Source organism: Belonocnema kinseyi, chromosome 2 (genome assembly GCF_010883055.1).
Source record: "Belonocnema kinseyi isolate 2016_QV_RU_SX_M_011 chromosome 2, B_treatae_v1, whole genome shotgun sequence".
In the NCBI taxonomy this organism is placed as follows: domain Eukaryota; kingdom Metazoa; phylum Arthropoda; class Insecta; order Hymenoptera; family Cynipidae; genus Belonocnema; species Belonocnema kinseyi.
Window position 1 is genome coordinate 46,511,091 of NC_046658.1, and position 24,654 is coordinate 46,535,744.

The following is a 24,654-nucleotide window of genomic DNA, read 5'->3' on the forward strand; positions in this document are numbered from 1 at the left end:
GTCCGAACCATCTTAACCGATTTCTTTCCCATGTGTCTACTAGCGTCTCTTCTGCACCACATTCTTTTAGAATTATCTCGTTACTTACTTTGTCCGTTAGGGTTTTCCCGCTTATTCATCTAACATGTTAAGGAACATATGCTGCTTTCACATTTTTCATAGCTGCATTTTCGAAATTTTAATCGTGAGTCCAAATTTTCATAAAACACGCATTGTACACGTGTTGCTCCGGGAATAATTAATACTTCAGGTTTGTGGTAAAGGCATGATATGAGTATTTTACTGAGTTTTTCACTTAAATTGTGTAATATATGATTATATGATTATGTATATGATATAGTCTTTATAAGGGAAATTTCACGGTAAATATGAGGGTCAGATTTATCACCCTTTTTATACAACATAAATGCATGTATTTTGGGCCAGCTAGCTGGGAATCTTTCCTCAGCCCAGATCCCGTGAGAGGCGCTCTAACTATTCTCCCCAATTTTCTGGAAGGTTTTCGAAAAATTCATTGGGAATCCCATCCTCGCCCGGCGCTTTATTATATTTACATTTCAATAAAGCGGCTTTAATTTCATCAATCGAGATATCACAGTCCAATAAAGGGTGTTTATTTACAATTCACTGTATGCAAATGAGAGCCTCAATCGGATAAATAGAAAAAAGAAGGTTTTGCCATGCATGCATGCTTACATTGTTAGTCGAAGGAGACCGCAATCTAAATCTATTGACCGCTGCCCAAAAATCCTTGGGATTATTACAAGCCGCTAGTGACTTCAGTAGTGCATATTCGTATTGCCCCTTCTTAGACCTACGTAACTCTAGAAAAGATCTTTTGATTTCTAGATATCCCCCCCCCCTCCGTTTCGGCAAAACCCGACCTTTTAAATACATTTAAAGCTTGTCTACGCCTAGGGCGCGTGACTGTACATTATTTATCATACCAAGGTTTCTTTCCTGGAGTATGCCATTAGGCTTTGCGAGTAGATTCAACTTATCGGCAACAGATAATATTGTGAGATTAAAATTATTATTTAGAGTGTTTATTTTGCCATTGAAATACGCAGAGTTATCAGAAATAGACAAATAGACAATCTCGTTTGCGGGTTTCATTCTAAATTATTTTATTGTACAATAAAAATGAGTCTCTATTTACACTTGTGTCCATCTGTATGAAATACGAGATATTAACGCGACCCGGAAGTTATTCGGATGACGTAAGCAATTAAAGTACTTCAAAATTAGAAATCAGGTCTGTTGCGTCAATATTACACGCAACAAGATTGTTAACACTCATACCCTGAAATTCAAGGAAAGTATAATTTCCTGGAAAATCTTTAGGGAATCTCCCATTTAATATCATTAGCCCACCCCTCTCAAGAATTTTAACAAGAACCTCCTCCCTTGCGTTTAATTCAGAGTCCAACGATCTTCGCTCATACAATGCTGCAGAATTTTCGGGAAGGAATAACCCTTCCAGGTTATTTAGGTTGCCGATATGAGCATTAAAATCGCCTCCTAAAAACATTGGTAAATCTGGATAACCCGATATAACCCCGGAAGGTCCTCTTCAAAAGTCTGCTCGAACAGCTTCGCATCCATAGATGGTTTAAGATAAGCATTACCCACAATAAATTGAAATGCCCTCCGCTAACATTTAATATAAATACATGTAGGAGAAATTACTAAAATTTCAAAGTTAAATATATCTTAATTTATAAAAATTGCTAAACCCGCACTAGGGTGGCCGATTCTACCAGCACGTTGTGCATTACTTACCATAGCGGTGTGATCAGGGATCTAAATAGGGGATTCTACATTCTCCAAAGTTACCCATGTCTCGCACAGGCAGATGATGTCCGAGCTGAGTACGTAATTTACGATATCTGAAAAATTCGAAAGGCCGCGAGTATTCCAGCAAAAAATACGAAGATTGTTGCCCTTAGGAGATTAAGATATGACATCCTAATTACCTACTTCTTTCTCTGCCTCTGTAAAATGTATCATTAAAACAACAACAGCATTAGAGCCAAATTCTGTTCGGGTTATGCATGACTCTCTCGATTTTAGACTCGTGGTACTGCTAGGGATCAAAAATTCATGAGAAAAGTGATCAGGGGAAGTATTGGAAGAGGTATGTATAAGGGAAAAGGGGCATGCATTTTTAGTTTAATCTAGAATTCCCGTGTTGATTATTTAGATAATGCGTTTGTTCTGAAAAAATTCTCTGACTATGGCACTGATCAATCACACCAACTGAAGAGCTTTCCAAAACCTTGATGTTTTACAGAACATACAGAAATATAAAAAATTACTGATTATCACGTAGTAAGATCCATACTCTTTTTCATACACTTCTTATAAACTGTTTTGCTTCAAACGTTCTTGTCCTGGCATACAATTATAGCTTCCTCTACGTCCACACATTTTGTCCTAAAAAATTTTATGCATCATTTGTATCTTTTCGCCTCAGACTTTCATTCACACATTCACGTATTATTGTTTCCACGGTATGTCTCTGCGTACACTACCATATACTTCACTTAAATATATTTGCTTGGTCAGCCGTTTCATTAGCGGTTTACCGCAAACATTCCGTAGGAGTTGTATGCCAGCCGTGTTAACTTTACCTTTATCCTTCACTTGGTAGGTGCAGATCTCGCTTCCATATAGTGCAGTGGGTGCAAGTGCAATTATATGTAGTGCAATTTTAGCTTTATTTGTTATATTTTTAATTTTGGCAAAGACTCCTATACTGCGTAAACTCGTCTATTTCTTATGGTAGGGAATTAAATTTCCCTGCTCAAGAAGAAGGCGAGTTCAAACAGAATCAAAGTGAAGGGGCTCGAGAAGTTTCGCGAGTAGCATCACCCCGGAAACTGCAACGAGGACCGGCGTGATGGACAAGAGTTTGTGATTAATCCAGCGCGAGTCAGCAATGACCCTTATAGACAAAGCGTCTTATTATTTAAAGATGCAATTTACCGAAGAAACTGTAGAGATAACTTTGGAATCTCTAAGTGGAAAACCATCTCGGCGTAACTCTGACGCACCGGGATGTATGGATATCGGTGGACCTAAGTGCAATTCTGATGCAGAGGGTTCATACTAAACAGGAAAAACACGACGAAATAAATTTTTTGGAGCTGCTGGGAATAGGCTTGGACGATTATAGCTAAATCAATCGGACGCAACAAGCAGCCAAATAGGAACTACGAAAAGGACCTATTCCGATAGTAGCAAAACGAAAAAAACTAAGAAACAAAAGAAGATGCGACTGAGAGGTCCAGCTGTCTCTTATAGCCATGCCCTTCAATCACCTGAAAGTGAGCATAGTCGTCGAGGGGTTCCCAATAACAAGTCTGGATGACCAACAGATCAAGGCAATTGAAGCCTCATTATAGAAGAAAATCGATAGAGTGTAACCTGAAGAATTCATCCCAAAAATTTAAAGATTGCTGTTTCAAAAATAATGCTTTTATGTTCATCTATTTAGGCGAAGTGTTTCGAACTGGGCTTATTGAAGCTGTTAGCAGGGTAAAACTTTGCGTGGGAGTTAATATCAATTTGATCGACAGCAAATACCTCCCAGGGCCTGTAAAGCTCTTGGCTTGGATTCCTTGTGTATCCGTGGAACCAAAAGCAGTACTTAAAAGTACAGCAATCCAAAACCAGACCATGAAAATAGGAGAATGGTAAATTATCAATGCCATAGCGACTAGTCAAGCAACCCAAATTGTAATATTTGCAGAGACTGGAGTAGTCGAGGGACTCAATAAGATCGACTGCAGGATTCACCATGGGTTGAAGGGGATCAATATGAAGATACTCTCAAAAACCAAAGTTACACCCGAAGACAGAGCTCTGGGTCTGTTTTGGAAAGAGGCAGAGGACACAACTGGGTGTTAAAATAGACACTAGATATCCACCTTCTATTGTAGATTTTATCCAGATAAATCTTTCTCACGTGAAAGGAGCATCTGCTATCTTATGCAGATGTTTACCACCACAACAGCCGGATTGGTTCTTAATGTAGAAACCTTGGTGATACAAGTGGAAAGTTAGACCCAAGTGAAAAATGTATATATAGTTTTTTATAGTGGACAAAACAGTGATATTTTTCATATATTTTGTAGAAAAACATTTATAAAGCAAATGAAAAATATTATTAGCATTCTCATCCTATGGAGCGCGCCTGTTGGATCTCGCGCTTCGCGCTCGACAACATATTTATCTTATGCCACGCGCTCGATTATTTTATTTCTCGCAAGTTTTTTGCTTTCGACTTTTAAAATTAAAGGTCCAAGTATCGACAACCCAGAATCTAGTGATTATGAATTCTCTTTTATTAAAGCACCTAGGGATTCAACGAATATATTCTTACCATGTGTCTCGTAAGAAGAAAAGGTCAAAAGTGAATTTGTAGAACTAATGTAGGCAAAAAAATGTATTATCAAACATTTTATTGTTACTTGTGTCTTTTTTCTAATAACCTAATTTGTTTATTTGTAATGTGATTTTTCAAGATTAAAACAGAACTAAGCCTCTGCAAAAAATTTAATTTTTTTAAATGTTATTTTTTACTATTAAAACCAAAACTGCAAATCCTATCAAAAATTATTCACAACAAATTTTTAGATCTCTTTTGGGCGAAAAACTTTATTGTGATTTATTTTTAAATCTTGTGTTGGTTTTACAAAAATTCTATTCTTTTCATTTTCAATGTTATTTTTTAATAATAAAACCAAAGCTACGCATCCTGAAAAAATATTAACAACTAATTTGTATATCTTTTTTCAATTGACAATTTTTTTCATATTTTGCCTAGTTTTACCGAAAATTGGAAATTTTTATTTTGAATAGTATTTTTCATTTTTAAAACGGAAAATATGTTTCTTATCGAAAAAATGGGTTTCAAGAAAATGAATTCATCTTTTAAAATTAAACATTTTCTTTTTATCATTCTTTTCACATCTCATATACAATTTCTGGAAAATGGAATTTTTGATTTCTTAAAAAGCATTTTCGATGGAAAAAATTAAAACCGTTAGTCAAAAGTAGATGCTTAGCGAACTGGTTCTTTCTTTTTATACCTTAAAAACGTATCAAGGGCTCAATTCAATCTGATTAGTCTTTCGAAAGTTATTCTGCCTACAGATAGACACACTATAGACAGACTCCTTTGTAAAAATAGTTTTTTTTCTGACTCTTATGTGTAAAAACGTAGAGATTTGATGAAATCAATATAGTTTATCATTATAATTAATCATTATATATCAAAATAATAATAATAATAATCTAACATTTCAATTTAGCTTCAAATGCAATTGAATAATGCTACAGATTGGCTAACATTGAAATATATTCGTTGATTCGTGAATTGTCAATATGCCAATAAGCCGATAGTCGCTTCAAATAAGGGAGGTAATTCTTTAGAAGCACACCATGATTTTCCACTCGATAAATTTCGACAGGAACTTACTCCCTCCTCGAAAGACCCCAATTGGTGCCATTCCACTTCTGCAACGATTATCCCCAGTACAGTTTCAAACCCTGCCAAAGTCTTCTTCCCAGGGGTTGTATCCGCTAACTTCTCTCTGATTGGCTCGACGATTAGGGTACGAGTTGAATCCGAGAGGATGCCAGTCCCTTTAACTGTAATTAATTACCTACTTCATTGTAACTACATATATTATTTTAACGAGAAGGGAAGTATCTGAGAGAAACTTATTCAGTTTTATGGTCTTCATTACTTCTCTTAACAAACAAAATGCGCTCTTTTGTTCTCTAAATATTATTTTAATTATTTCTGTTTTGAATTCATTTTTTTTGTAATTGATCTGCATATCTGTAAGTCGTAGGAAATTGATGTGAATAAAAAGCATTGTCAAAAAATTTATTGTTCTTATAACATAACGAGTTCAAAAAGCCTTTCTTCTTTAAAAATGTTCGGTAATAAATCTATTTCTCGCAATAGATCTAGGGAGTCAACATTCGCAATGTCCACATCAAAATTCCTACACGCTTTGCTCACTTACCACTTGTTTTTTATCACGTGATTTCGTCTGCTATTTCAATGTAACAGTTTATTAGCGCGCGTTATTATCTTCAATTTTGAATGGTAAAACTGACAATGACTTTTTTGACGTAAATCACAGTTTTTAGTCAAAAAAATGTATACAATCACTATAAATGTAATTTGATAATACATGATATGATTGTTATTACTAATATAATTGTCATCTTTAAAATGTCTTAAACTTCAACTTTAATTTTGAGTTTTGAATGGGCTATTCTAAAACACTTTCATTTTTGATGCCTTGAAACTAAGGTTTTCTTGCTTCAAAAGCTGAAGTTTTCGAAATCTTCTAATTTAAAATTTTTCAACTTTCGTTTATTTACTTTGAAATGCTTTTACGTAGAAATTATATAATATTACCTAATACCTACGCCGGAACTTGCAACTTACATGCTCGTTCAGAAAAATCTAAGTTGGTATTTTCTCGATTGTTGAAGTTGCAGCCAAGTAAAGTAGAATTTAATCCTCTAGAGAAATAAGTAATGCCATGCGCATTCCCAATCTACCTCTTCTCCCTGCAACTGCATCACTTCTTTTAATTTTATTCGGAATATTTTCCTTTTTCAAAATGTTACCTAATCTAAAATTGCTTTATTTGGTACATTTGAAATTTAAAGTCACTTCATATATATTTTTTTAATGTCAAACGGTCTCAAATCATAATCATTAATCAATAATGATTATTAATTATTTAAAAATTTTATAATTAAAGAAATGAGTGAAATAATATATTAGGGAATGAATTAACAAGAAGCCCTATTGAATAATGTTCAAATTTTATTTTTAAATTCTTCAGCTAATTAAGTTTTCAAAAGCCATTGTATATCCATGCAATTGGAATTGAGTCGTCAATTTTATAGGTATTTCCAAGTATATCATAGTACTAGGTACCGGCGCTGGTTTGTAAAATCGAAACAAAACGACCTGGTGTTTCTATATGCAGTTCAGAGAATTTTAACAAGACATATCTCGTCGCCCTAGGCGGCACGGTATCTTCTAACAAGAAAGCATTCTCCTCTCCTAAAAAATAATGAAGTCTTCAAGTTTTCTTTCCATCATCCAATGGGAGGGTCTTCAAATTTTCTTCCTTTTCCAACTATTGTCGTTTCTTTTTTGTAAGAATACGATTATCATGCTATATTAAGTTTCAAGTAATATTATATCAACTTTTTCTATATTTTAAAAATATTTATATGAGTCAAATTTGAAGAAACTGATATGTAAACTAAGTAAGTACAAATATTCCATGAATCAGTTACGTTCTTCAATCTGTATTAACAAGTTTATTGCCATTAAGTCATTCATAATAGCCTTTATTAATTTTCGTTATGAGAGGCAGATGAGCATAAAAAGTTCGAGTTCAAAAAATTAAGAATTGAAATTAGCAAGGTACAACAAGAAATATTTAAAGTATACTTTTTTCGCAATATTGTTGATATATTGATATCTTGTTTTAATTTACTTTACCTAAAGCTATTAATTTAAATGCTGATGAAAGACGGCTGGCTGTCGCTAGCTGAGTACGTTTTCACGCCATCTATATGGATATTAGATTGTCGCCGGTGTCAGCAAATTAAATCAGAGGGGAACTCATAACATATTTATAGAGATTTCATGTAAATTCACTCCACTGTTTTACGTTTTATCAAATTTAAAATAACCTAAGATAATGTATTACAATAATATTTATAAAGTATAAGGCTAAAATATATAATAAATCCTTTCTTGCGTAAATTAAGGTATTACTGGTTCTTACAATTGGTTCATTAAGTAAAAAAATTCTAATAGCCTTAATGAGTAAAAAACCTCTTTCAAAGGGAAAACCTATTTAAAAATTAATATATTTATTAATTATTTATTTATCATAAAAAATTAAATAAGTGCAAGTTGTAGAGAATCTTTTTCATAGAAAATAAGCCATCATTTCTGAAATCGTATCATTCACAAAAATGTCGTAAGAACAATAAGAAAAATGGTTTAGTTGAATACAGAATTTTTAAATAATGTTTGAATGTTTTACAATTTTTTACAACAAAAAATATATGCTCTATCGTAATCACAGTTGTGAAAACCTGATAGGCTTTTCATTACTTGACGTTTTTTTATATTTTGAATTTGAAATTTTGAATTTCGTGGTTAAATTAAAACTTTAAAATTATTTAATAATTTATTTGAGGGGCAGTATTAAATATATATATATATATATATATATATATATAGTCCCCTCATAAGCCTTAAGTGTGGCCCCAAAGCCATCTCGCTGGTATTTCTGGCTCATTGTGACAATAACTGTCTGTGCATGTTGCATGTTTCCCTGCAATCACAGGGCAGTGACAGAGGATATAAATAGAAGTCTCATTATCTTTTCTGCACAGAAGGCAAAGGGGACTTTCTTCAAGTTCTGTCTTATTTATGCGATACCGGAGGTTCCCATGTCCTATACCAATTTCTGTTAGGGCTTTTACTTCATTCCTCCCGAGACCAAACCCCACTCATTCTGATGTTCCTCGGTCAGCCAACTGTTAATATCTTCAGTAACTAGCCTACTGGAAATGTCTACAACTGGTTCAGGTCCAGTAAAATTTTCGTTTGCTGCAAGCTTTGCTAGCCTGTCCAGTGTCTCATTGTCCCTGATGCCACTGTGTCCAGGGACCCAGAGTAGAGTGACTCGGTGTTCTGTCGCTAGCTTATTCAGTGCCTCACAGCACTTCCATACTAGTAGCGACGTGGTCGTTGTTTCATTCAGGACCATGAAAGCAGGCCTGCTGTCTCATCAGATGCAAATGTTTCTTTTACTGCAATACTCCATTGCCTTATAGGCGCAATAGAATAAGGCTATAATCTCAGATTGTAAGACTGTTGTGTAGGACTCCGTCGCAATTGTAAAGCCCATTCCGTTCCTTCTACGGTATACACCTGCTCCTGAGTTCTCCTTGTTCCTGAAGCCATCAGTAAACCGGCCACGGTCTTTATGGTGAGATATAGGGGCACCAAACCTATTAGCGTCCCCAGGTTCATCGTGACCCTGATCCTTTCCAGTCGAGACTTCACAGTAGACAGTTCGACCCTGCTCCACCAGACAACTGCCACAAAGGTTAGTCTGGGTTGCCGGATCGCTGTTTAGATCCACATACGTGTCTCCGGTTTCAAGCCCCAGTTTTTTCCAAAAGCTGTCCTACAGAGTCAAAGAGTCGTTACTAGATTCTTACACTTGTTTTCCAGATGCTTATTCCATGACAGTAGAATGACTCCTAGAATCCAGAATAACTTCTAGATATTTGGCTTGCCCTTTGATTTTTAGTTTTTTTCCAGATAATTTCAATGTACTCGTGGTTCCCTACTTGTACCTTCTGGCGAATACAACTGCATTCGTCTTAATTGGATTGACTGATAGTCTAGTCCTTTTATACCATTAATCTATTATTCTTATTGCTTGCTGCATTACTCCAAAGAGCGCATCCAGATGCTGATCGCGCACCACAGCAATGGTGATAAAAGACCTCCCTGCGGACATCCCGAGTCAGCGGCTTCATATAAAGTGGTATCACCCTTAGTCGTGGTTAGATTCCTATTGGCCAACATATGACAGGTCCGTTCCACGGCTGCAGTAGACACACCGTGTGCAATCATGGCCGTCCTGATCACCTCTCCAGAGGTGTAGTTAAAGTCTCCTTCGATGTCCATGAAAGTTTCAATTTCGAGACCTTTCTGCTTCAGTTATCCTTCAGTTAGGTTAACTGCTGTGCTTAGAGTCATCTCAGTCGAGTGACTAGCCCTGTAGGCATATTGTTGCTTGTGGAGAGCACTACTTAACAAGACCGTATCGCGGATATATCTGTCCACAAGTCTTTCCACTGTTTTAAGTAGGAAAGATTCGAGCTAATGGGTCGGAAATCATTTGGTGAAGTAAAAGCGATCCTGCCTGCTTTTGGAATGAAGAGTACTCTCGCACCCCTCCATGCTGGCGGAACATAAACCAATGTCATACTAGCCCTAGGAATTCTCACAATCGAGCCCAATGATGATCTCACCAGCCCTTTGTAAGAGGAGTGGATATATTCCATCCGGACCAGGAGACTTGTAAGGACTGAAAGATTTCAGGGCCGACCTCGCCCTGGCTGGGGTAACAATCTCGTTAGCTAGCCGTTGTTTTGGGCCCAGTTAAGCCGCAGGCGGCTTTGATTGCCTCGGAGGTGTCGTCTCCTCTTCGCCTAACTTTGCGAAGCCCTGAAAATGTGCCTTGATTAGGTAAATTACAGTATCCCCATCAGACTCTGAATATTGCCCGCCGGGCAATTTTATAGTCCCGAGAATAGCATCCGGATTACGAGAAAGCAGGTTATTCAATCTGACCGCCTCTGTTTCTTTCTCGAAATCAATGCGAAAGTTGGTCCAGCTTTGTGATTTGTCTTACGTATTGCACTTTTATACTCATCTCTCATCGATGTAAATAAAGTCCATAGTTCCTTCGTTTTTCCAGCACCAGAACGTCTGAACCTCTCTTTGGTTTCCCTGCGAAGCTCTTCAAGTTTCACATTCCACCAGTGTGTCTCTCCAGCATTTTGGACTTTTGAAGGTCTACTTTCATAAGTAGATTTGATCGCTTCCGTGAAAATCTCGTTAACCATCTGCAGGGTATCCACTTCTTTGATTTACCTGGGCACCCCTGAAAATGCACTTCTTAGTCCTGTGGTGTGATGTCAATGACTTCCTCCCTGACTGAATTACGAAATTTCGGGGTGTTCTCCGTGATAAGAATATCTAAGTCAGTGGTGATTAGGTATTCCATTAGGTCATTACCGCTTGAGTTGATGTCCGTGCTGCCCCACAAAGTATGGTGGAAGTTAGCACCGCACCCCATCAGAATATAAAGACCCCTTACCTTGCAGTATTCCACCAGTGTACGTACCTTCAATGGTGGATTGGTATCGCTGTCATATGGAAAGTAAGCCGATTGGATGAGCTAACTGGTTTTGATGTAAAAATTTTTCTGCTACAGAGTACCTTCTCTATAATGCCGCTTCCATAGTACCGTTCATCTAAATCCGAGCTCGGGATTACCCCCGCTCTTTGGCTTTCCCCTACTTGCCCAAAACTCAGACCCGACTTTCAAAATAATGCCACGTAAAGGTTTCACGAATTTACACTTTACTCTTAAGCGAGGCATTAATGCCAGCGTTGCACTATTAAGAAAGGGCTTCCAAAATTCGTACGCGCTGGAGAGCGTGACAGTGGAGTGGGAGCCCCATTCCGAGAAAATGTATTCCCCTACTAGCATGATCATGGCACTATTGAGAAGGTGGACTATATTTAATAAAAGAAATTATGTTTCAAAGTAGATGGAAAAATGTTTAAATTTTAGTTTATATTATGGTTTAATGTCGACAATCGGCGTTTTCAGTACAAATTCACTAGATTTCAAAGAGTTAACATAATTATTTGTACAGAAGATTTACAGATTATGAACAATTTTAGGTTACCTTAACGGTGCTCACTAAAAATTGCTGTTTATGAAAGAAAATAAATTTTAAAAAATGATCACAATTTTGAACAATTTCTGCAATGCTATGTTCGTGTTTTTCGTCAAAAATTGGTATTTTTAATTAAAAAGATCATCCAATTTTTTATATTATCGCTACCTTTATATTTTTATGCTGAGATTAACTTTATAATTTTTGTACAATTTTGGCGTTTGTAGGCGTTTTATACTATAATTTGATACTTATAATAAAAAAAAGTGAAACTTGGATTCCGTGTTCCTCCATTTCATGTTTCCGAGAATTAAGTCTCCAGATGCAAAAAGGAGATACAGAATTATTTTGCTGGAGTGGGGAGGCCCCTGACCACTTGAAAAATAGTTGCACCAAAAATATAATATTTATCAAACAATTACTTTCCTCTATGATTCACATTTCTCCATACACAAGAAAAATGTATCTATTTGATAGTATCATCATTATCATTAGTGCGATACTTAGAAATTTACGTTCAAGAACATTTCTTTCTTACATATTACATGCTTTTTTCGTTTTCTACAATTAGTAGGTTTTAAATTATATTACAGACGAAGGGCACGCCGAATAAAAAAAAATGTCATCAGAGAAAAAGAAATATTCATTATAAGCCATTATTTTTAATATTTCTCGTATTTTAATTGCAAAAACTCGACGGGCTGTGAGACACTAGGGTGGCTCAAAAAGGCTTTTATTTTTCAGAGGGAAACGATCCCCTTAATTTCATTCCAAATCGGAAAAAAGAAATTCCCTAATTTTTTATTTTTTTATTTTTCGATTTTAACAGGTACCGGTTTTGACTTGAAGTTTGTCATGTAAAATGCATGGAGAAAAATCACTTTTTATAGTTTTTGGAATAATTTCTTAGGTTTGAAAAAATGTCACCGGAAAGTTTGGGGGCCTGTAGAGAAGTATCCAACAAAGAATTTCATGTATCATATATATGGCTTTGACACCCCTAACACACCCCCACGAGTACCTGAAAACTATCCTTAAATCAAAAAATGTCAATTTTTCATGAAATCGACATTTTGAGCACGGTATCCTGGTCTTTTTTTCCTTAAAATTATTAATATTAGTCTAATAAAATATTTATTATCATTGGTTTATATTAATTTTTTATTATTTGAACAAATGGAATTTGTTCAAATATTTTGTTTCGAAAATTTATTTATTTTTTCTTAAAATTATTACTATTAGTCTAGTGGAATATTTAACAACATTGGTTCATTAATTTTGAATTGTTCAAACAAACGGAATTTGTTTAAATAATTTATTTTTAATTCGATTTTTTCCTGAAAATGATAACTATTGGCCTAGTGGAATATTTATTAAAATTAGGTCATTCATTTTCAATTATTTAAACAAAAGGATTTTATTTAAATAATTTTGTTTAGACTTTTTTTAAATAAAAATTATTACTGTTGGTCTAGTGGAATATTTATCAGTAATAATTAATAACTAATTAATAATTAATTTCATAATAACTAATTTATCAGTAATGTTTAAGTAATAATTTTTATTACAAAATTTTTTAAGAACAAAATTAATCAAACAGTGTTGATAAATATTCAACTGGAGAAATATTAATAATTTTTAATACAAAAATTATTTACAGAAATTCAATTTGTTTAAGCAATTGAAAATTAATAAACTAATGTTAATAAATATTCCACTTGACCAATAGTAATAATTTTTAAGGTACTCTTGGAGGTGTGTTAGGGGTGTCAAACCCATTGTCTGATAAATGAAATTCTTCATTGAATAATTCTCTACAGGACCCCATACTTTCCCGTCACATTTTTTCAGACCCTAAATAATTATTCTAAAAACTAAAAAAGTAATTTTTCCCCATGCATTTTACATGGGAAATTTCAAGTTAAAACCGGCACCTGTTGAAATAAAAAAATAAAAAAATAAAAAAATAACGGAATTTCTTTTTTCGGATTTGAAATAAACTATGGCGGCCCTGGTCTACGCGGGAGAAAATCCATTTCGCTAGAAAATTAAAACATCAAAAGTTTGTTAAGGTAATTGTGCCGAAATGGGACACTACTTACGGATTGTCTAAAATTTTCAGAATATGTAGAAAATATTGTTATCTGACGATTCATACCCTATTCAGCTGTATATACAAAATTTAAATAGTATAATATGATAGAATATTATTCTTGACCCAAAAATGGTTATTTCAAAGAAAAATAATTTTATTTCAAAGACTAATCTTACCGTTTCAAACAAATTACCATATATTTGTGTTTTTCGCAGGAAATTGTTATTTTTAAACAAAAGCTCAACGGTTTGATTTTTCATATATTGTTAAAAATGGGGCCCGGTAGATACTACACATATCGGATTTACACATGTTATGAATTCTGCACATTAAATGTAAACGTCGAGTCTACACAGTTAAGTAAACACCTGCAGGTCTTCACGGTTAAGTCTCCAACTTTTTATAAATAAAATTGTAAAGACTGTATACATTAACAGTACACATTAAAGTGTATACGCAAAAACACAGCACATTAAACTCCACACACTTACCTCTAAAATTGGATAGCTCGAACATTAAAATCGACACAAATAATCTTTTCACGTTAAGATCTGAAGATTTAGCTCCACACGTTATGTTATTTTATGTTTTATTACACTTTTACTCAGGTTAACCCGGTTATATATCATAGCCACGGACGAAGTCAATTGACTGATGAGATTAGAATGTTATAATTTAACACAAATAATTGAATACGTTGCTTGAAAACTCCTGCGATGATGATGTAGGTATACAATTACGCGCGGCTAAGAGCGTTAGAGGTGACAACCGTCAACTCTGGATGCTTTCTTAAAGCTACCATCTGCCACTCCGCGGGTTTTTAGTCGCTCGCTTTCTGATGGTCAAGAAAGTTTCTTACAATGCGACAGGTGTTTAATAAAACCGCCTTCTGAGCTGCTGCGAATACCCTTATGACTCCTAAATGTTCAAGATGTTCAGTGCATCTTGCGTGCACATTGCCTGTAGCCGAAATCACAATGAGATAAATAGGTGCATGATTCACATTCCTCTGCATAGTCTTTACTTCATGCCTTAACTCGCTATACTTGTGGATGTTGGTTGTATAGGTTGACTGCAAATCTTGGTTAAGCGGATAAGCAATGTCGATGATGCAGACTCTTCCATCTTTTTTTCTCTCATCACGATGTTAGGTCGATTGGCCCGGATGTAATGATCCGTTTGGAAAGTAATATCCCAATATAAGATGTAATCTTCGCTTTCTAAAACAGGCATTGTAAAGTATCTATAGAAAGGCATCCATTCTTTTAAGAGTCCTAGGTTTAGGGCAGGTTGTTGGTGTATAATGCTCGCTACATCATTATGTCTGTGCGTATATTCTCTCTGAGCCATTACGCGACAGCTATCAATAATTTCCTGAATGGATTCGTTAGTATCTCCACATAATCGGCACCGGTCAACCATGTCTTAATTTAACACGTGTTTGTGATAATCTCTGGCGCTGACAACCTTGTCCTGTATCGCAATGACTAATCCTACCGTCTCTGGATACAGAACACCCTTTCTTAGCCAAATATTACATGCCTCACAATCCACTTCATTTTAATCTAACGTTTTGGGGTGCTCGCCATGGATTGCTTTCTGCCTCCATTGTATTTTTAATTCCTCTATAGTTTCTGCCCTGATATTCAAGGCTCCTTCTGAGGACAAATTTAAGGGCGTACAGTCAAGATCCGCTTTACAGATGCTATTGTAAAGCGCCACATTTCATTTGCTTTCGTCTTTTCTACGCGAACAATTCTGTTTAACTTTTCAAGGTCGGTCTTAGACCATTTTATGAGCCCAAAGGAGTACATGACGACAGGGATGGCATATGTGTTGATTGCCCTGATTTTGTTTGCCAAATTGAGAAAACTGTTCATAATCAGTCTAAGTCTTGTAGTGAAGGCAGCCGTTAGGCTTAATTATCGCATGTTGAATACCCTTAGATTCAATAATACCATAATATTTAAATAATTCGCCTACAGCCATTGCCTCGATGTCATTTTCGAACTCGTTCTCTAACTCTGCGGTCCCTAATTTTCCTCTGATTAAATGCACTGTTCTACATTTATATAGTCCGAACTTCATGTGGATATCATTGGAAAACTGCTTTGTGACAGCGATCACTTGCTGCAGTTTCTGGGCTGAACTCGCATACAGATTCAGGTCATCCATGTAAAGAAGATAGGTGACTTGGTGAAGGTCCTTATTATCATGAATTCTGAACCCATGAGACATGCTGTTTAGTGTTTTGCTCAATGGGTTCAACGCTAAATAGAACTATAGTGTGCTGAAAAAGTCTCCTTGAAATACAGCTGTCGTAAAGCGTATTTATTTAGTTATCCTTGTTTGTCCATGATCAAAATACTTTATTCTTGTACCATAGAGCCTCATCGCATGGCTTAGCAAGGCAATAATGCGTAGGCAAATTTTGTAAAGTTTTAAGACTTCAAGCAAATAGTCATGCGGCACGGAAGGAAACAATTGCTTGTGGTCAATGTATGCCATGTGTAAGTTCCTTTGACGCTTACGAGCTTGAGTCATGGCAACAGCGTCTATAGTGACTAGATCTTTATAGCCTCACGAGTTTTTACAGCATCATTTTTGTTCTTCTGTAAGAATATCATTCTCGCTGCATTGAGAATATACCTTATCTACAATTATAGCTGTAAGACATTTATAAATTGTTGGAAGACAGGCTATCGGTCGAAATTCTAATGGATTTTGAGCGTCTGGTTTTTTTGCTAACATGTACGTATTACCCTGGAGCATAAAGCCTGGCATCAGATCTGGGTGTTAAATGATCGTCTGGAAACATCTTGCCAACGCAAGATGCACACTCGTCAGTTACTTGTACCAGAAGTTGTGCACCATGTCCGGACTTGGAGCTTTTCAATTACCAGCCCTTTTCAAGACCGTTGACACATCTAAAGCTGTGATGTTTGTCAGTTACATGTCAGGGCTATTGCTTGCCCTTGCTTCCTCCGGTTTGAACGACTCAGTGTCCAAATTGCATCTGTTCATTTTTCCCCAAACACCCGACCAGTAGTTAGTCATATCTTCCAATTGAGGAACTTCGGTGCCTTGTACCAAAGTTCTGAATGTCTGAACTTGCACCAAAGTTCGAATGTCTGAAAGTTTTGATTTTGTTGCCTCCGTGCACTACTTTTCTTGTACCGACGCAGTCTGGCAGTAAGGGCATCAGGTCTCTGTTGTTGAGAGTTTAAATTTTTATCCAATATTGTTGGTGTTAATGTCTCGATGTGCCGAGGGGGGATGATTTTAGTAACATGGTTTATCAGCTTTGTGATTCCATTTCCTTTCTTATATTGAGTTAGTTGACCCAATTTGCACCTTACTTGGCTGACATCCATATCCAACCTGATCTTCCATGGTGGACTCGATCCCTTGCTGGAACAAAAACTGCATTTGCAGGCCTAGTTTTCCGGCCCAACGTTCTAACGGTTTCCACAGCTGCACAGTATACAAGAGTTTGCACCTCTGACGCAGTTTGTGCTACGTTCAAACACGTGGCATAACATCTCTGTTTATATAGTATGTCCATTTTCGTCGCTTTTTTGGTTGCTGAACCTGGACGTCTGCCTCTGTTTGTATAAGGCCATCCACCTCTGGAGGATGCGGTGGTGTTGGATCATCAACAGGTTAAGAACGAACATCAATTGCTTCTGCTTGAACGTTTGCTCTATTGTTCGGTCTTCTGTCATATTTAGATTAGTCCTGATGTCCTTCACCATAGCGATAAGATCTGTTGGTGCGACTTTTTGTATATTAGGATTCTTTGTAGCAAAGTTCGTTCTTAAATTGTATCCATATCCATTTTCGTTTCAAACTTCGCACTTTCGTAATAGAGACGCACCAATTCCTCTTTCATTGTGGTATCCCAATTGATGCTCTGCCACGGTATTTCGGTCAAGGTGGTTGGCTGCAAATAGCTAACGCTAGCCGAAACATCCTCAGCAGGCACAATTGATGTTCCTCTGCTTACCGTATTTTGCAGATGTTCTTGCTGGATAGCTGTTTGATTATTGAGATCTGCCTGACCATCTCGTAGCTCACCATCGCCACCTCTCCGCATGCGGTGGCCTCCAGCTGTGGCTCCAGGGGCGCCCCAATGATCCTCGGGAAGCGACAAGCGTTTCAAAATCTTCAATATACTCTACCCGTTAAAGTCATGAGAGGAAAGCTCAAGCCCTACCGCGAGATGAACGCGGAATGTTATTATTATTAAAAACATTTCCGTGTTGAAATGTTGTCACAGGCTTGTACTGCCCAACATGTTGAAGGCATTTCTGGTTAGAGTTGGATTTTTATTTGATCATTTTTGCACGGGGCTGTTCCGGCATATATCATCAGTCACGGACGCATTTTTATAATGCAATCAAGTGATCTGATGAGAGCAGTCTGCCCAGACATATTGGACAAAGCCTGGTTTTACCCTATCATTGACGGACTGGGTTGCAAGTCAAGTACACGATAGGGGGACCTACAGCTTAAGGTGGATTCCGAACCACCAGAACCTCGGTAAAGGTACATTGAAAAATTTTCCAGAGGTACCGGCTCAGGGATCGAACCCCGGACCTCTGCGGTGAAGTCCGAGTGTCTAACCAACAATAATAATAATTATTATTATTATTACACCATTAGGCTATTTCCCTTTCGGGGTAGGTGTGACTCACTCGGTGGCGAAGGAAGTGATGTGAGGAAGGAATATAAAAAATTTAGATTGATTCAGAATTCTCGCGTTATTTATTTAAACAACCCGTTCGTTCCGCAACATTGGTCCAACCCAGATTGCAGTCATCATGTGAGGTTCCCCACTTGGGTCCATTAGTATCCAATGTCTTTTGTTTCAGGTGTCGCTAACTCTACTGACAATATTTTTATTAACTATTTGCCGCTATACTTTTCTGCTCTGGCCTACTTCTTTACCTTCTTTTACGTCCATTTATTTTTTTTTATGCAAGCTCTCGTGTTTCTATGGCTTCTTATGTCTCTTCCAACTTGGGCCTCATTTACACAATCTCACCATTCTTTCCGCGGTCTGCCTCTGGACACGCTTCTATTTACTTTACTTTGATACACTTGTTTCGTTAGTCGTTCATTTGGCATGCTTGTTAATTGCGTTAATTTTACACTTATCTTTTTCTTGATAGGTTCATGTCTCGCTACCATATGGTACAGTCGGTAAAAATATAAAATTATGTATTGCCATTCTAGCTTTATTCGATATATTTTTACTACTGATAAGGGGTGTTAACAAGGTATACGAATCTATCAACTTGTTCAATTCTCTCATCATTTAATAAAATATTGCATAGTGTTTTCTCACTCTTTCCTTCAAACACCATAATTCTTTGTTTATTTGCGTTAATTTTGTGGCCCCTGCTCTTCATGTTTGCATTCAGTTTATTGAACATTCTTTGTGAATCTTCGATTGACTCTGCCATTACAACCTTATCATCTGCGAACACTAACCCACGTAACCTTACTGTTTCGAGATCCACACCTTCTTCGTCGAAAAAAGCCATTCTTAAACACTTGTCCATGAATAATATAAATAACTAGAAGACATAACGCATCCTTGTCTAATTCCCGAAATGATATCGAAACAGTCACTCGATTTTCCATTTACCCTTACACTCATGCTCATACTCTTTCAGAACTTCCCAAAGCTTACTTCTATCTACGTTGTTAAAAGCTTTTTCTAGGTCAACAAATGCATAGAAAACTTTTTTACCTGCTCTCAAACTTATTTGTTATTTGCCTTAAGCTGAATATTTGATCTGTACATGACCTTCCTGGCATAAACCAACTGTGGACTTTCCAGTTATTTTCCTCTGTTATTTTCGTTACCCTACGAAAAAGTATTTTTAAGTATATTTTACTTACGGTGCTTAATAATCAAATCCCTCTCTAATTATTGCAGTCGCTTTTATCTTCCTTTATTTTGTATACTGGTACGATAATCGCTTTTTTGCAATCGTCTGGGACGTCTCCCATCTCAAAACATAAAGTTATCAATTCGCACAGTCTCTGCACAATAAACTCTACATGGTTAAATCTCTACGCTTTCATATTCACACATTTAACCCTGCACGTTTAAGGTTAAACTCTAATATTATTAGGTGGATAAAAATCTTTTACAATTTACGTAATTATTATTTAATTCTTTTAGCTGTTGCAGCCCACTATAATAGATGATAACGCTTTCCTAGAATTTTGTTGAAATACGTAGAGAATTAGAATTCTTCTAAGTGGTAAAAGAGCCTTAGGGCAGCGCACACTTAAAACGTATCTGCATCAAGGATTCAGAAAACTATAATAAAGTTGAAAAAGCTGAAGGTATACTTCCCAAAGTTTTGACGATATCAAACCCATGCTCCAGGTAAGAAAAACGCCTCAATTTCGAGGAAGTCTGATTTTAGGGGGACATGCAATCGATCCAGTGGAACATAGATCCATGAACTTGGGGAACGCAGCGCTGATACAACTCTGTGTTGTCCCTATCTTTTTAGACAATTTAATTTCTTGCCTTGCTCAGGAGAAACTTGTTGTTAAAAATGACAATAGCGTTAAGTCCTCTTTGGAAGGTTCCAGGGTTCGAGTTTCCAATCGGATTTAATCAATTTAAAGACTCAAATAATGTACAGCGAAGCCAATTTCGAATCGAAAAATAAAATTTCTGGTCGGATCATATAGCCTCTACAAACCGCACTGGTCATTGGTACACGCAGCGGCAACCCTTGACAGACCGGTTCAAATTCTCTTATTGCGCTTGATATTTTTGGAAGTATTGATTGATTTTATTAGTTGTCCTACATTTTTATTTTCGGATATTTAAGCGGAAATGCTCGATAATATTTAAGTCCTAGGCGCGCGGCTCGCTTAACTCGGAAGTTTGAGCGAGCCTATGGCGCGCGACTGTTGCATTTGTATTTCCCCCAAATTTTTGCACAGATCTATAAAAATTAAAGGTCAAAGCATCGACAACTGTAATTTGGAATTTACTAATTCTACTAAGTTAAAGATGCTTCGGCTTTAACGAACACATTCTCATCACGTACCTCGGGCATCGCACTCTTTTGGATCCCAAATGTGAACTTCTCTACATTATGTTCAACACTATTATATCAATTGTGAATTAAATTTATTTATGTACCTCGGACTAAGATTACTTATTCACATATTGCGAAATGATGAACAAATTATATTTTTTTATGATTATTATTTGCTCCTTATTTTGCAAAAAATTTTAATTCTCAGCTACACTAAAACATCTCTTATTTGAAGAAATGTGCATTATTACAATGTATCATATTCATTGGTATTGAAACAAAAGTACATTTACTGTCTTATCTTTATAATTAAAGAAACAGCATCTTTTCAAAAATAAAATCTTTGAACATTTTATTGCAACCTGGTTCGTTTTTCCAAAAAATAAATATTTTTTAATTTTTAATGATATTTTTCACAATTAAAACCCAAACTAAGCATTCAAGCAAAAAATTATTGATGACAAATTTGTAGCTTTTTTTTGAAAGAGCAACTTTTGTCCTCGTTGTCAACCAATTTTGTCTGTAGCTTATGTTGCTTATCCAAAAACTTATTTTTCTAAATTTTTGATGCTATTTTTTACGAATAAACAAAAACTACGGGCCCTATTAAGAAGTTAATAAAAACAGATTTGTAGATCGTTTTCAAATGAACCAATTTTTTAGATTAGTCTTTTTTTATCTTGTATAGTTTCATCGAAAAATGGAATGTTTGATTTTTAATTATTTTCTGTGTGACCAAAATTGAACTTTTAAGAAAATTCCAAAATTTGTCATGTCAGTCTTGTAGTGTCTTTAAGAGTAAATGCTTTTCTCATTCTGACTTTTTTTTAAAGCGTGCGCTGTTTGGTTTCAAATTTTCTTTTTTTTCCAATTTTGTAAATGCTGTAACTTTCGTACTTTGTTTTTTATCCAAAGAACTTATGGGCATAAATTGTTCGGCTTTTTGAGAACCACGAATATCCGTGCATAGAATTTTCAAATCTTGAAAAAAACGGTCTTGACAATTTTTAAATTTCTCTACCTTTTTGGATTTTGATCTGAAATGGCTAGCTAAAGAAATTGACCTTCAGTTTAGGGCAGTTAGAGAATATATTAAAGGCCCATCCAATCGCTTAATTCCTTCGAAAGTTCTCGTGTTAACAGACTACAAATCTACAGACACACAGAAGGTCTTAAAACGTGGATATTTGACAAAAATTAGTTGAGGTCAAATCTTACACAAATTCAATACATTTTATGATGAGAATGTAAAAAATTGTTATTATACATTTTATTGTTACTTTTGTAAATTTTCTATCAATTTAATTTGCTTATTTTCAATGATATTTTTGACGATTTGAGATAAAAATGCGCATGCTAGCGAGAAGTGGTTCTAAGAAAATTCGTAGACAAAATTTGACTGGACAATTTTATTAGTTAAAATGATATAATAGCTGGTCTCGATTGTTTAAAAAGTTTTTTTTGTATTTTGAATGTGTTTTGATAACAAAAGTTTATTACAAATTTGTAGACCTTTTTTGAATGCATAAGTTTTGTTCATTCATCTATTCTCGTACCTTGCATCGTTTTCCAAAAATTTGATTTTTTAATTGTCAATGTTATTTTTTACTATTATAACAAAAACTCTTATTCATAGATACTTTTCCTAATCAATCTTTAGGTGCATAAAACAATATCGCCGGGGTGCATTCATAGGAAAATAAATAGGTGATTTTTGCAGATGATTTGCATGCTAACTTATAAATAATAATAAAAATTTGTTGATAAATATGATACTTTTTTAAGTATAATGCGTATATTCAATCTGCACAGTTGAACGTGTATAATTTATTGTGAACAATTTTAATGTGTAGACTTTTCAGATAACGAAATTTAAAATTCAAAAGATTTAATGTGCAGAGTTATTATGTGTGGATTTTACTATGTAGACTCTAATGTGTAGGTTTGAATGTGTAGACTTTTTTACTTACTATTTAATGTACAGAATCTGCACGTGGTGAATTAAGTGTGTTGACTTGAACGCGTAAACTTATATGTGAAGACTTTCTCGTGGTGAGATGAATGTGTAGACTTCATGTACATACTCTCATTTGTAGATTCGATATGTGTAGTATCGATACCCAGCCATTTAAAATTATTATATATTAATTCTGAAGATAAGACATCAGTTTTCATCAGTTATAAAAAATATTTTTCTTGATCTATTTCGTGAGACCAAAAAAAAATAGTAATCGTGATTTAAAAAATTTTTGTATACGGAAATCATTCATAACGAAATAAAGCAGCGGACAAATGCAGAGCTAAATAACAAAATAGAATTGATGAAACTTGAAATAAACAAAGCTGATTGAAAATTGATTCGTGAGGTGGCTATGAAATCGAATCTCAATACCGAAATCGAATCGAGCAGCTTATGGTTCGTTGATTCGTTAGGCGTTAGGCGGTACCTGTTTTGGCGTGGTGTGGTTCGCAACTTAATTATTATTGGTTTGTGCGAGTCGCTCACGCCTTCCCATAGGACTCGAGCACGATTGCAGTTTTTTCCTATGAATTTGGTTGATATTTTTTATGCTTGAAACAGGGTTGATACAAAATTCTAATTTCGAATTTCCCTAGCTTTCCCTTAATTTTCCTTGACCAATTTTTTATTTTCTCTGACAGTTATACATTTATAACATCCTTGATACTGAAAGATCATTAATGTGTATTCAAAAAATATTTGTTTCTAAATATATCAAGACTGCTTAATCACCCAAAAGGCTTTCAAAACAGTGGAAGTGGGGCGGTTTTTCATTAAATTAATTGAATGATGGGAGAAGAAATTCTTTTCCATGAAACTAAATGTATAGGTAACATGTCGAAAGAGTTGAGTCTTCAAGTTCAAAATTCGAATGTTTTAAAAAAATGTTGACATTTAAACCCTAAAATATGAATTTTCATCAAATAAGTTCATTTCGAACCAAGCAAGAATCTTTTCTAACAAAATAATTGAGTTTGCAGCACCAAAACATGCAGACAAATTTTCGTATAAATAAAAAGAAATTTCAACAATATACATGAACTTTCAACTAAAATGATTTTCAACAAAAATAAGAATTAGTTTTTAAGAAAGGAGTTTAACTCTGAATTAAATCCAAGCAAAACCGTGACTTTCTCCGTGGCTGACTGTAGTTCAATTTTCAATAAAAAAGAGTCGAATTCTCAACGAGAATTGTAATATAGTTGCACTTGAACTAAAGGAGAGTGTAATTTAAAAATAAAAACACGTGATATTTCAAACAAACCAAATTTTAATTTTAAAAACAGAATAGTATAATTCAACAACAAAAAAGCGAATTTTTAACAAAATAGTTGAATCTTGATAAAAAGAATAAATAAATAAAATAATAATAAATAAATAAAAATAAATAAAACATGAAATAGAAATGAATAGAAATAAATAAAAAAAGAAAAATGTTCAACAAAAAAGTTGTATTTTCGACCAAAAAGATGAAGTTTTAACAAAATATTTGAATTTTAAACAAACTAATAAGTTTATCAACTAAATAATGGAGTTCTTACTAAAATAGTTGAATTTTTATCCTGCAAAGATATATTCTTAACCAAATGTTTGACTTTCGACAATAAATTAATTTGAAACCAAAAACTTAAATTTTAACCAAGAAGATTAATGTTCTACCGAAATGTCAAATTTTCAACGAAAAACAAATATTACCAACAAAATAGTTAAAGTGTAAACCACTTTAAATCACTATTTTAGCAAAACTTTTTCGCGGGAAAAACGAGCGAACGCGAGTTCGTTACTTCGACCCACGCGCAATCTTCTGCACGGTCCAAAGTGGGGCCAAATGAGGTGTCCGTGGACAAATTAGCTTTTAGCCCAAACCAATGGCGTAGCCAGGGGGAGTTTGGGAGATCAAGCCCCCCCCC